This window comes from Lissotriton helveticus, chromosome 4_1 (genome assembly GCF_964261635.1).
Source record: "Lissotriton helveticus chromosome 4_1, aLisHel1.1, whole genome shotgun sequence".
Lineage (NCBI taxonomy): Eukaryota > Metazoa > Chordata > Amphibia > Caudata > Salamandridae > Lissotriton > Lissotriton helveticus.
In genome coordinates, this window is record NC_136063.1 from 2045466190 (window position 1) to 2045480725 (window position 14536).

Genomic DNA, 14536 nt, shown 5'->3' on the forward strand with positions numbered 1-14536 from the left:
CCTGGAAGCCCAGAGAGGGATCGAGCCAGACTCCCAGACTCTTGATTTGGTCCTTAGGAACGGGGGGAGGACCCAGACACTTCGGCCACCAAGGATCGAGATTAATGGGGGCCTTGTATCCCAGGAGCATAATCTCGGTTTTTGAGCTGTTAAGTTTTAAAAAGGAGGTGTCCATCCATTCGAGCACCCTTGTAAGACAGGGGGACAGATTGTTTGTCCCAAGGGCCACATCTTCCGACCTGGCAAGGGAGACAACCAACTGCGTGTCATCGGCGTAGGTGACTAACTTGATTCCCCTGGGAAGAACCACCTCAGCCAAAGGCCTCATGTAGATGTTGAACATGGCTGGGCTCAATGATGATCCCTGGGGAACGCCGTAATGCAGTGCGAGTTGTTTAGAAGCAGATTCCTCTTCAAAAACTGAAAAGGTTCTTTCTGTAAGAAAGGATTGAAGCCATTTTAAGGCCACCCCTGAGATACCAGCATCCCGCAGGCGCCGGCTCAGCAGTGTGTGGTTTACTGTATCGAAGGCTGCGCTGAGGTCCAACAGGACCACCGCAGCGCAGCCTCCCGCATCCACGATTTTCCTTGTTTCTCCCTCATTTTCAATGAAGGCAGATAAAGCCAGGTTGACATGCTTCTCTGCTATTTTGCTAAGCCCCGGGAGCAAGGAAATGGGGCAATAATCGGCCCAGTCATCTGGGTCGAGGCTAGTTTTTTTTAAAAGGGCCTTAACTCTGGCTTGCTTCCATAAAGGTGGAACCACACCAGTGGCCAGAGAGGTGTTGATGACGTCCCTGATGACTGGGGTTTCAATACAGATGGCGGGGCAATATCTAAAGGTGACCCAGATTTTAGATTATTGAGATGTCTTTCAACCGTAGAAAGATCAATCAGGGGGAAAGCATCAAAGGTTGAGAGCGGTGCAGACACAGTAAGGTGGGAGGTGAGGTCAGTGTTATCATTAATACAAAAGGCATAATAAATATTAGACACCTTTGTGGCAAAAAAATTGGCTAGCTCCTCCCAGCGTTTCTGAGGGTCAGAGGCTTCATTCGGGGGACAAGGGGAGGTGACCAGGGATTTAAAAATGTAATACATTTCCCTAGGGGAATTAGCAGCTTCAGAGATCTTCACCTGATAGTAAGATGAATGAGCCCATTTTAATTGAATCTTGTATGCCCTAAGGGCTGATCTATATTCCTTTTTATACTCAGGGGAGAAATTCTTTCTCCATTTTCTTCCGCCCTCTTACAGGTACGCTTAAAGTTTTTCAATTCAGCGGAATACCAGGGCATTTTATTTGTACCGGCATGATGAAGTACTTCTGTTTTAGGGAGGGTGAGATCTAAGGAGGTCTCCATCCACTTATTAAAGGCCTCATTAGCCCTAACCAGATTATCACTGAGTGGGGGGAGGGACTTCTTCAAGGAGGCTGCCAAGTCTTCCACGAGACGTTTTGACCATATCCGGCCCATCTTCTTAGAAATTTTTACCAAATGGAAGGGGTCAGCCGGGGTCCATGTGAATGCGAGCAATGCATGATCTGACCATGGGACAAAAGACGATTCAACCCAGCGCATATCATCGAGGTTGGTAAAAAAAATTGTCAATCAAATGGCCCGCAGAATGAGTGGGTCCATCTACCATTTGTTTGAGTTGCAGGGTCCCCAATCCTTCCAAAAGTTCTTGTGCCGCAGGAGCCTCTTGCTCATCAAGATTTATATTAAGATCTCCTAAAATGGAAAAATTAGAAAGTACTGCTTATAATATGAGTAATCCTATCGTGAAGACCACTACAGAAGCTGTTGTGAGCTCCCGGTGGTCTATACAGCAAGATTCCCGAGTGGGTACATGTAGGGGAGAAAGAGATAGCATCCTCCATACTCTCACACTCCGAGAGCGGGTCGTCAGTAGTTCGGCACTTATAAGAATTTTTATAGACAATTGCAATCCCTCCTCCCCGTCCGGATTGACGGTCATTTCTGCATATCACATAGCAGGGAGGCAGGGCGTAGACAATATCTGGGCCCGATGCTTCAGCTAACCATGTTTCCGTGAGGAAAAGGACATCCGGGTCACGATCCTCTAACAGGAAATGGATTTCAAAGGCATGTTTTGGCAGGGACCGACAGTTCAATAGCATTACGGAGTAGGATTTTGGGTTTACGGTGGTTGGCAAGGCCAGGGTCTGGGGATCCAGCTTAGGTTTACAACAAGGACAGGGAACCATCACCATCTCAGGTAATGTCAGGTGGGGGCAAGGCATAACACAAACCCCCCTCAAGTCCCGGAGCTGGTCCCCATTGTAAGTGAAGTTACCTGCTGCACTAACTCCCAATCTCCCAGCCCCTGGTCCCGTCCTGTCACGGACGGGCACAGACGGGCTTTCCTTAGGCACTCCTTTGGCGCGGGAAAGGCGCACCCGCTATATTCCTCTTGCTTTAATTTCAACTGATGGAGATCCTCCTGAGCGGTAGACTCTGCAACTCTCTTTTCCAAGCTAAAAACCTCTGCCTCCACTCTGTTCACTTCCGCCTGGCATTTGTTCTTTTTGCCCGCTATTAGGGAGAGTACCTCACCCCGAAGCACCACTTTATACGCCTCCCACAGGGACTGCGTCGAGTCAACTGTGCCCACATTCTCTTGGAAATAGCTATCTGAGACTCGGGGTATCTCCTTTTTGATGTCCGGGTCCTTCAGATGCCGTGCATTAATCGGAGCCACCCTGCCGAATGTCGGCTGCCCGGGCTCGACCTGCAGCCACAGTGGAGAATGATCCGAGATGCCTCTGCCCAGATACCGCGCCTCTCTGATTGAACTCGTTGCGGCCGCGGTATCAAGATGTAATCTAATCTGGATGTGCTGTTATGTGCGGCAGATTCATGTGTAAAATATTTCTGGGTCGGATTACGCACCCTCTAGCCATCGACCAATCCGAGGGTCTCAAGAAAACCGGGGAGCCACCTCTGTGACGACGGTTGAACATGCACCGGGTACCTATCCATTTCCCAATCTAACACTGCATTAAAATCTCCCCCCAGCACTAAAAGGCCCAGGGACAGAGTCAGAAAAACTACACTCAAATCCCTAAAAGTATCGGACTGAAGGCCTGGCGGTACATAGATTGACAAGAAGGTCACTGTCATACCTCCCAGCTGACCCGAAACACCCACATATCTGCCTCTTTGGTCCACCCAAGTAGCCCGAACCTCTAAAGGGAAGGAATTCCTTGTAAGGATACCCACCCCCCTAGATCCTGACGTAAATCCAGCGTGTGCCACTAGTTTATAGCCGCCTTTATGGAGGGCCATGCACCGATTCCCATTAAGATGCGTCTCGTGCAACAATACCACTTCTGGAGAGTGTCGTCTAATCAGTTGACTCACCATACCCCTCTTTATCTTATCTCCCAAACCGTTGACATTCCAACTTAACACCCTTATCCCCGATCCCTGACTAGTACGCGACATTTACCCCTCTCCTCTAGCTTCTGACTGCAAAATCAACACCTGATGCAAACAATGAAAACAAAACAATTCCCCAACATAAAAATCAACGGACCCCCGGGCCCTCCCTCCCTCCCTGCACCCCTGCTTATGGCTTACGCCCATCCTCAACTGGCAGTGTGCCTGTCGCCCCACACTCAAATTTAACATGCCAACCAAATATAATACCGGGGAGGAGAAATGATGTGGTACGTTCCTCCCCTAGCTCTGTTTCTAATATTTATTCCGGAGGCACCCCCTCACCCCCCCATGGCCCCGCCGCCACCCCACCATCTATAACAGGGTCAGTATCTCAAGCGACCATCGTATCAGTGTCTCAGCCCTGCCCAGTTCTCTCACTTGCCGCCCTGCTGGTCACCGTCTCCCTCACAACCGTGATCCTCCGTCTCTGTCGAATGAAAGCAGTCAACCTAATCCGCAGCAACCTCGTGGTTATCGAAGAACCAGGTCTTCCCTCCCGCCTCCACTCTCAAACTTGCCGGGAACATCATTCCATATCGCAGCCCTTTGCCCCTCATTTTCTTCTTTACCGAGAGGAAGCTTTGACGTTGCTTTTGCACAAGCTGAGTGAAATCCGGGAAGAAGGACAAGGAGGCATTTTCATACTGGAGAGATCTTCTCCCTCGAGCTGCCTGCAGTATTGCATCCCGATCTCTAAAGTTGAGGACTCTCGCAATCATCGGGCGGGGAGGGGCTCCGGGGCTGGGCCGACCACCAGGCACTCTGCGTGCCCTTTCAACCTTAAAAAAATTCCCCAGTCCCTTGGGCTCAAGATACTTGAGAATAAGATCCTCGACAAATAGATCTGGTGCCGCTTCCTCCACTCGCTCCGGAATTCCGAGGATGCGTATGTTATTGCGTCGGGCCCTCCCTTCAAAATCATCCAGCTTCCTATCCGTTTAAACCCGGTGAGCCTTAAGATCACGTACCTCTTGTTGGAGCTGTGCGACATCATCCATCAGGCTGGCAGTCTTTATGTCCAATGATTTGACCTTTTCATTTGCCTTGGCAAGGTCAGCTTGCATTAGATTAACTTCTATCGTTACTGTATCCAATTTTCTGTCGAGAGAGCCCATGTTCTGCTCCAGCGGGGCCCGGATCCCTTCGATGGCCATCATCACATCGGAGAGTGTTGGCTCCGCCGGCGTGCCCGGGGAGTCCCCAGCCGCCATCAGGGACCGTTTGGCCTCCACAGGTGATCCCTTGGGCAAAGTATACCTGTCCAATTTGTTGGATTGGACCTGTTTAGCCCCTCTCACGGACCTAGACTGACCTTTATCTGGGTCCTCCCTGGCCGCCATTGTCGCTTCCTCCCCGCTGGGCTCCCAGCTCCGCACCAATCCCAGCAGTCCAGGTCAACGCAGAAGAGCAGAGCAGTATGAAGAATTTCAAGCGATACGGCCAGTAATGTTGGGAAGGGCCTCTACTACAAGATCTAGGATGTTAATTGTCCTCAATGGTTAAACATCAACTGGGCAGCACACTACTCGCAGCTGACATGGGGGCGGGCTTTGGTGGTCCTCAATTAGCTCTGCCTCAGGGTCCTCACTCAGCAGGACAATTCCGGCATGGCCATGCCTCTAAAGCGGCAACCACCACCACCAGGGCTTACATCCAACCCGGGGGGGCGCAACCCTCCTCGTCAGCACGCTAGCGGGAGTAGTTCCCCAACCACTTCAACGCTCATTCAAAGTCCGCTAAAGGATGGGGCGAGTTAATGCTGGTCAGGCAGGCAGGTTTGGCAGCCACATTTAACAGAGAGCCTGCACAGAAGCACTTTCAACCCCGGGGGGACTCACACTCAATGTCTCCCCGCTTACCGAAAACGGGGGTGGATCAGTTCCAGTCTGGATATACGTCGTCAAGCAATCCGTGTCGCCGCAGCTCCGATCTCCAACCGCAGAGACTGGCACACCGGCGGAGCAGGTATCAGGCTTCAATACCGGGCTCCCCTTCCACGGGTAGCAGCACCGCCAGCCTCTAGGCGCCGGCAGTCACTGTAGCCGGTACAGTCAATCTGCGGGGACCGCCACAGCCCGCCCGCGATATTTCTCCACTGTCCCAATTTCACTTCAGTCCCTGTCACCTCAGCAGGACTGGAATCATAGTACTGGCCCCCAGTACGAGCGCAACAATCAAGCGGGGAATCCCAGGGCGTCCAGATATTTTACTCGTCACTTGCAGGCCGGCCCCGGCACTTCCGGTTGCCGGCCCCGCTGTTGTCTCACTGGACATCGGCCTCTTCTTCACTTAAGTCCCGGGGCCTCTCCGTCCACCAGGCCACTACTCGTGCATAATGTATCACCGGCTCCCCGCACCCCCGCGGGACTAGAAAACGGATGGCCGGTAGGCAGCACCGTGGCGAGCAAGCGGCGCATTCCAGGTTCAGGATTATGGTCAGGATCGGCGAGCTAGGGGGCTAGCTACGTGGAGCTGTGGTCTTAGGCGGCCATCATGCTCGACGCGTAGCTCCTCCTGTCCAAGTGGAGCATTTTAACCGAGTAATAATGGGCTAGATCCAAGCAGACATCAGCGCCAAAAAAAACTGGGAGTCCGAAGTCAAAAACACTGTATAGGCATACCGCATCACACCCACCTTGACAGGCTACAGCCTGTTTAAGATCTTAAGAGGCAGAGAACCCTTCACCAGAGACTACGCAGCATGGATGACCATGATACTCCAGAGCAAATGGTCCCCAGCCATTGTCCGCAGCAACATAGCGAAGGCCCAAAGCATCTACAAGGCACATTATGACAAAAGGAACAATGTGCGGGACACCTCATTGGCAGAGGGCGAGTGGGTCAGAGTCAAAAAGGGCCAATCTCGACTCAAAGGAGACAGCAAATTCGGTGAGCCCCTGTGGGTGGTGGAAGCTTACACCCGCTCTGCCTTGTTGAGCGATGGCAAGGACTGGTCCCAATCCAGAATGGCCAAGTGCAACAAGATCCTGCATTGGGACAAGGGCGACAGTGAGCTGGAAGAAAGCCCCAGTGTAGCGGGAGCGGCCGACCCTCTATACACCACGTGAGCGAGCCTGGACCAGCCAGTGAGGAAGGAAAATCACCTGAACAACCAACGCCGGGTCCACCCAGCCAGGACGCCAATGAAGGGGGTATCCCGGGTGAGACAATCAACGCCTCCAGAGAGATCAAGAAGAAGGCACAAGGTCAGACAGACCCCCGGAGGAAGAGAGCAAGGGACTGGAACGCACACCCGAAGGGGACGTGCGGTGAAGCTACCGAAACACCTCAGTGACTTTCAGTTGTGAATCTCTCTCTCTCTCTTTCTCTCTCTCTCCCTCTCTCCCTCTCTCTCTCTCCTTCTCACACTACCCTGTCTTTTTCCCACACCAGTGGGCACAGCTACAGTTTTGTCCGTTATAGTTAAGGGGGAAGATGTGTAGTGTGGCGGTCCAGCTCCCTGCAGTCACTTGAGGGCCAGGGATCGCGAGAGGATGTGACGCGGGGGGCTCGATTTTAAGACCGAGACTCAGAGGCAAGCGGAACGGGTCTCCCTACAGTGATCTAGAAGTGAAATAAAGATATGTTAACCCACCCTCAGTCTCCGCTCACCTGTTCCGTGGGGCTCGGCCTCCATACCTCCACAATGGTTACCTTTTATCTGAGCATTGTTTTTATAAATTTCACCAGGGGCTTATTTTAGATCTGGAGCAAGGAGTGAGTCTCAGGGCACAGAAGCCATTAATGAAGACTTTGACGATTACCCATTACTTGACCTTTTTCCAAACTAAGATGGAGAAAGGAGAGCATGGTAACAACAAACAGATTACGTCAATGAAGGTTAGTTGTTTCACCAACTTCTCCTGGTGTTTTGAAAAGATAGTATGGGGCTTATTTATGAGCCCTGGGACCGCCGGTGTGCCACTTTTTGTGACGCACCGGTGGCATAAAATATGCACCACACTGGGACATACCTAAACCCCAGTGCTACATTTCAACTGCTTGAGGTATAATATATGCAGGGTGGGCATTCCCCTGCAGAAAAAGGCTTGTAGAAGTGTTGCAGTGAAATCTATGAGATTTCACTGCGGCACTTCTAGGACGCCATTGTGTTAAATCCTTACGCCTGCCTCATAGCAGGCGTAAGACTTAGCAGGCCCTTTCACATGGGGCTTGCCCCACGTGAAAGGAAACATTGCTGAAGTTGCATCTGTTTCCAGCAATGCACTACTTTTGCGCCTACAGATATGTCAGGAATACTGACCTAACTGTAAATCCTTGCAAATGGAGCGCCGTACAGTAAATACAGCGCATCCATGATGTCGCTTGGAGGGCACAGTGAAAAGTGTTGCATCGCTGTTTTCATCAGGGCCGGACTGGGACACAAAACTGGCCCTGGCAAAGTGCTCGGCCAGCCCCCCCTCCCGACTCAGAGGGGTTGGAGGTGCCGCCGAGCGCTTTGTTAGGGCCGGTTTTCGACCGATTTTGTTGCAGGGCCGATTTTGCAGCTATGCTGCAAAAACGGCCCTGTAACAAAATCGGCCCCCAGGGGCTCAAAACCGGCCCCCACCCTTGCGACGCACCGGGGGATTGCCCGGTGCCCGCTATGGCCAGTCCGGGCCTGGTTTTTATGCAGTGATGCAACACTTTTCAGTATTGTGGCCCTGTTAGTCCAAGAGGAGCTCCAAATCTTGCTATTAGCAGTTCCCGGGAGATCTCACTGTGGGTGGTAATGTTGTATATATATGTCAGCTCATAGAAATTGTTGTAAATAGAAAGTAGACTACCTAATTTGCATCTAAAGAGAAGTATCATTATGTTGTAGTAAGAATGAAACCTTGGAACAACTGTTCTTAAAATATATTTGAAATAATACATCTTTCGAACCCAAGCGCAGTGAACTATATGCAACTATGATGTGGTGACTATATAACACAAATGTATAGTTTTCCAGCATGCTCCACTCCTACTAATATAAAGGCAGTTATTTGTCTTTTCTTGATTTTATCACCATGTAGTGGTAGTGTGCTGAGTCTAAGGACAATGCCTTGCTTACCAGTCCAAGGATATCGCCTTGCTTACCAGTCTAAGGATACTGCCTTTCTTACCAGTCTAGGGATATTGCCTAGCTTACCAGTCTAAGGATACAGCCTTGCTTACCAGCCTAAGGAAACCGCCTTGCTTACCAGTCTAAGGATACTGCCACTCATGAAGGCACAAGCCACAGATGAGCAGTGGGATGCAGTTCTAGATCCCGGGGCTTCATCCTGTTATCCTGAACGGGTGTATTCTCTTTGACTTTAAAGCTAGCGATAGAAAGGTTTGGTTCTTACTATGTCTAAATATTGCAGCATATTTATTTCATAACATTTTCAATCTGTAAAACTGTATTTTAACACAGTCATGAACTTTGCAACATTTTGAGTCAGGAAATGCTGCTGTTAGTCAACAAATTCGCCACTTGTTGAAATAACACGTCGGTAACAACACGTCTGTAGCAACACCTCTGTTGACAACACAAGAGACGCGTATACACCACAGGCTGTTCAGAGAGGCCACCGTTGGATCCACTGTTTTTTTTACAATCAAATCTCTTTATCAGATTTTTATTTGCTAATAAACAACAGATAATAGAACAAAATTTCAAACCCCTTTTGCCATATGTCTGCAGTGATTTCTAGTAAATTATACTCACATTTCTTATTGTTCACTAGCATAATCCCAACATATATCAGGTAGCCATGTGTTAGCAATGGGCAAACGTTCAGTACCCCGCACATATTATAGCTAAATGAGGTATGAGCCAACATTCCCTGCATTACCCTGAAGTTGTTCCCACCCGCCCCAGGTCTTCTGTTGTTGCTGGGGGCCCCTAAGTGCCTCCTAGATAGGTATTGTAAGTATGCAGCATTTGTCCATACCTCTTTTCCACTGAGATAAGCTAGGCAAGGGGTCGTCTGTCTCCAGTCTAGTGCCATGGCCCGTTTCCTAAGGGTGAAACTCCTGTAAGGAGGATTTTCTTCATCCTAGTAAAGCCTTTGTCTTCGAGTTTGCTTAGTAAGGTGAACTTTGGGTTCCAAACCAGAGGTCCACCCAACAGTGATAGAAACGTCTGAAATATACCTTCCTAGAAGAGGTGTATTTTTTAAAATTTTATTTTTTGTTGCAGATTTTATATAGCACAAACTCGCCCCAAAGGTTTTGGAGTGCTTTTACATGAGCAACGGTTATGTCACACAAGAACACATTCATTTTTTTTTGGTAGGCACAAGGAGATTACATGATTTGCCCAGAATCATTGGAGGTGGACGCGATCCCGAGGCTCGGACCTTGGTTTCCCAGCTCCAAAGTCTGCAATTTAGCCGTCAGACCACATTCTCTCCCCTTTTTTCATTGAATTCTTACGAATGTTTAGACAGTGTAGGAAGCTGGCTCTGTTTATACTATATCAAAGTGAGGTATAGTGTGCAGAGTCCAGTGGAACCCCAAAGGTATGCAGAGGTAAAGTTAGATAGAAACTTACTCTCTATTTGTGCTAGTGTGGTCGAGCAGTAATGCAGTCTCAGAGGACAGTGTTAAGCATTTGTTGTACGCACCCAGTCAACAAATGAATTCATACACTCAAAGACTGAATTTCAGACCAATTGTTTTTGTATAACAATATTATTTAAGTTATTTGATTTTCTAGAACTAAGCAAGCCTGGCACAGGTAAGCAATAAGTAGTTTACAGTAGTAATGCATTTGAAATACAGTTTGATTGATAATTGTATATTCACTCTGATTTGAATTCCAGTATGGATGCAAAGAAATGCAATACTTATTAAATACAGCACATGGACTTGAATAGGCTTTTCAGTAAAATAGCAGGTAAGTAACTTTTAAGATCACTGGGCTTACACAGAGCAGTATACCTAGATACTGCTCTGAGACATTTCCTGAAAACAGGTAAGTAAAATCGTTTTTGTTAGATTATGCAATTTTAAAGAATTTCTTTAGTTTCTCACACTCCACACTTAGAAACATTTCACAGAAAAACAGTCAATGTAATCCTATTAGAGGAAAATAGTGTGCTTTGGTTTTGAGGTAAGTATTTGGTAGTGGGAGTTGAGGTACTGGGGGTAGACTCAGGGGTCCCCCAGGGTTAAGGATGCACTCTAGTTACACCCTCAGCGGCACTAAGGCGACCGGGTGCAGAGTGCTGAGGCCCAATGTTATCCAATGGGGATAGGGGGCCTCCGGTTGGTGGCTGATGACTAGCAGGTCACTTGGCTGTGGGAGCAAAGCTCCTGGACTTTAGCTCAGGGCAAATGGGGAAACAAAGTAGCACCAAAGGTGCACCCTCAGCAGCACTAGGGCGGCCGGGAGCAGGGTGCTGTTTTGACGTCAGACTCCCTGTTGTTTTCAATGGTGAACCTCCGGTTTGCAAAAGCACTGCAGGCAGGGTGATGAAGGTCTTCTGGGTGTGACCACCACTTCGAGAGGTAAGTTGGGAAACAACAATACCTGCACCAAGAAAGCCAGCTGACTTACCACCGAACTTCGAGATTCCAGACGCACTTGCCACCACCACGAAAAGGCCTTGAGGAACACCAAATCCACAGAAGCCCACAACAACTTCAGAGCCGCCACCAACATCCACCATCAACTCATCAGAGAAACAGGGAAAAAAGCAATTGACAACTGGACAGCCCTCACCACCGAAAACACACTGAAGACAATGAAGTCAATCCACTCAGAGGCCCCCATGGACCGCTGCCCCACCACATCTTCAACAGAGCTGGCGAGACCATCGCACCCATGCTTCACCACACCATCAACCACTCCCTGGCGACGCCTCATTCCCTGACGACTGGAAACACGCCGAGGTCAACCACCTCTTAAAGAAACCCTCAGCAGACCCCACCGACCTCAAAAACTACAGATCCATCTCTCTGCTCCCTTTCCCAGCGAAAGTCTTCGAGAAAGCCATCAAAAGCCAACTCGCCACATTCATTGAAGAACCCAACATCCTCGACTCCTCCCAATCTGGCTTCAGAAAAAAAACACAGTACGGAAACCGCCCTCTTCGCTGCAACAGATGACATCCGCACCCTACTGGACAAAAGAGAAACAGTAGCCCTCATCCTCCTCGACCTCTCAGGGGCGTTCAACACAGTCTCTTACCGCACCCTAATACGCAGACTCCACGACGCAGGGATCTAAGACAAGACCCTCGAGAACAAAATGTTTGCCTAGAGCCATTCTTGCGCCTGTCTGTGGGACCAGAACTAGAGTGTTCCAAGCCAACCCATCTGTCAAGATTACTGGGTCCGGTGAACAGCGAAGACTGGTCCAGCTGAGATACATCAGCACCACTTGCTTGAAGGCTTCTGTCTCTGGGCTCTCAAGTGTAACATGTGATGCACGAGGGTTTGCCCACAATTCTGAACACATGCATGCTGCTGTATCACTCTGGGCTGAAATGACTGACATGGTGTGTTTCTTGGACGTATTCAGGCCTATCAAGCTCTCTTGAAGCTTCAGAGTATGAGAGGAGGAACCGTGAGCATTGAATACTGCTCACACAAATTCCTGAGCCTGTATACTAGAAAAGACTTCAGTTGGTTGAGCCACAAATGCACCTGCAATACCATCCACAGCATTGAGAAAAAAAAAGACGGGGGACACACGACTTTTTCAGATCAAGGTGAACAAGGAGGTATCTTGAACGTGCAACTTCCAGTAAAAGAGCCATCATGTTTGTGCAAGTATCATAGCATCACCTTAGAATACACTGGCATAAATTAAGATATTTTATTTCCTGGGACAAAAGGCTGATTGGATATTAAATGACACACAACCAGTGCTGGGCATTATGTCCTGATTCTTTTAAAATTATTTCTCTTGGTATGTGATTTTTCTATAAGGGAACAGCACCCCAGAAAGAAGTTGTTTTCAGTGTACCGGCAATATAGTCACCTACTGTAAGCGCAATATTTGTGGAAGGTCTACTTTTCCCACAACAGCCTGCATGATCTTCTGCTATAGACACACAGTTTTCCCAACTGCTGTGGCAAACTCTGAAGTACTGAACTATTTCATAGTTCCTATGAAACACGAAGGCACCAATTACAAGTGGGTCAGTGATTCTGATCCCTACGCAAACCCCTGTTTGCATAGAGGTTAGAATTAGGACATGGCTGATATTTAGTGCATCAGGTAATTACCAGATGGGTTAAATATCTCCTCCTTTGTTGAATTTAGGCAGGTCAAATCTGCTACAATGTAGCAGGTAACAAATGTGCAGTATTTACTGTACCATGTGAATTTTGGTGTTTTAATTAACAGAATTTGCATGGCATTACCCAGAAACTTGTAATAGGTGCTACTTATCGCGCCCAATAAATAACAAACCCCAGAACATAGTTACTTAACTAACGGAATAAAAAAACACATGGATTCAGGCATGCTCGGAATCCGGACTTAGCCTCTTAGCCAATATAGTTTTTTAAATAGTGTCACAAAATGTATTTATTATAGCATCAATCTTACCCAAAAATTTCCCCGCAGAAGGGCTGGCATGCTAGCTTACTAGGGGCACTTTTGGGTGTAGTTTTAGTACATCTGTTTTGTACCTAATCCAGCTCTGGAATCAAATAACTTCCTGCTGTTGAGGGAGAAGCCCTTAAGAAATCATTTATTAGGAAGCGGTTGGGGATCTGGGAGAAGGACAAATACGTGTAATCCATGTACCAGTAGATTATTCTCTGTCGGTTGGGTCTGTGGCAGCTCTCTTATGGCTCACATATGTAGGGTCTTACCACATGGACGTTGATTAGCTATAATGGCAAGGCTATTGAAAGTTTCATCATAACACTTTGACAGGGTTGATGAATTGTCCCACTTTGCCTCCTCAGTAGCCTCCTGGCGACTGCTAAGGCGCTACAGGGTGCGGCAACGTTTTACATTATCTTCTTGCGTCACGTCATTGTCAACCAACTAACTCTGGTCCAATAAACTGGCCATTTATTAGGTCGAGCCTGGGCAGCACATGCACTAATGCGAGGCGTGCAGTAGTGGAGTATGGCTTTGAAACCCTGTCCACTCTCCGCCCATATTTATAACTTTCCTGTGCCATTTGTCTTCATAAACACTGGCTTCTCTTTGGTTATTAGGCTTGTTAGTCCCTCCTTGGTGCCGCCTTGTCTGCATTTGTTACCTCCCATAACAACTGGACCTTTTACTAGTGTTGTTACATGGTCTGCTTCATGAGTTGGTGAGCACTATTTTATTTAATGCTCTTCCCCTATTCCACCCGCTACCTTGCAGTACGCCGCACGCTTTTATTTTAATTTTTCCTAATGGCGATCCGCTTTAATTATAGCTGCCGCTTTGTTTATTTCTTTTTTTTAGTGGAGCCGTCCGCATTGAGCGGACAACTTATTTATTTTGTTTACTAGCACCCATGCGGCGCTTTCACATTCAAAGGAGGCCGAGCCCCTTTCTTTACACAAACCGAGTCTAATGAAAGGTATGCGGCTGACATTGAAGTGAAAGCGCCGCATGGCTGCTATTAGCAACAAAAAAAACATCTGGTTGTCAACTTGACAAACAGATGCTTTTTTTGTCAAGGCCCCCATGCTGCCGTTTCACTTTAATGTCAGACACGCCTCTTTCTTTAGACGTGGCTTATTTAAAGAAAGGTGCGCAGCCTTCATAAATGTGAAAGCGCTACATGGACGCTAGTAAGAAAACAACGATTTGCAATCCAATAGGTCTCTCATTTTCGAGAGTTTAAGCTATTGCATTGCCAACAGCTAAAACTCTTGTTAATGCGAGACCTATTGCATTGCAAATGCTTATTTATGCTTTGTAGAGACCATGTGGTCACTTCAAGTATTTGCATGATTTAACTATGTAATTAACCTCCCCCAGGATCTCCCAAACCACTATGTGGATTTATTTTATTGCATCTTATTGCAAGTGGTATTTATCTCGTATCTCATAACAGTAGAGTTATGAAACTTCTTTTTACAACTTTTGTTATCCCATTAAGAGATGCATTTCTGGAGGTGGACCGGACTCC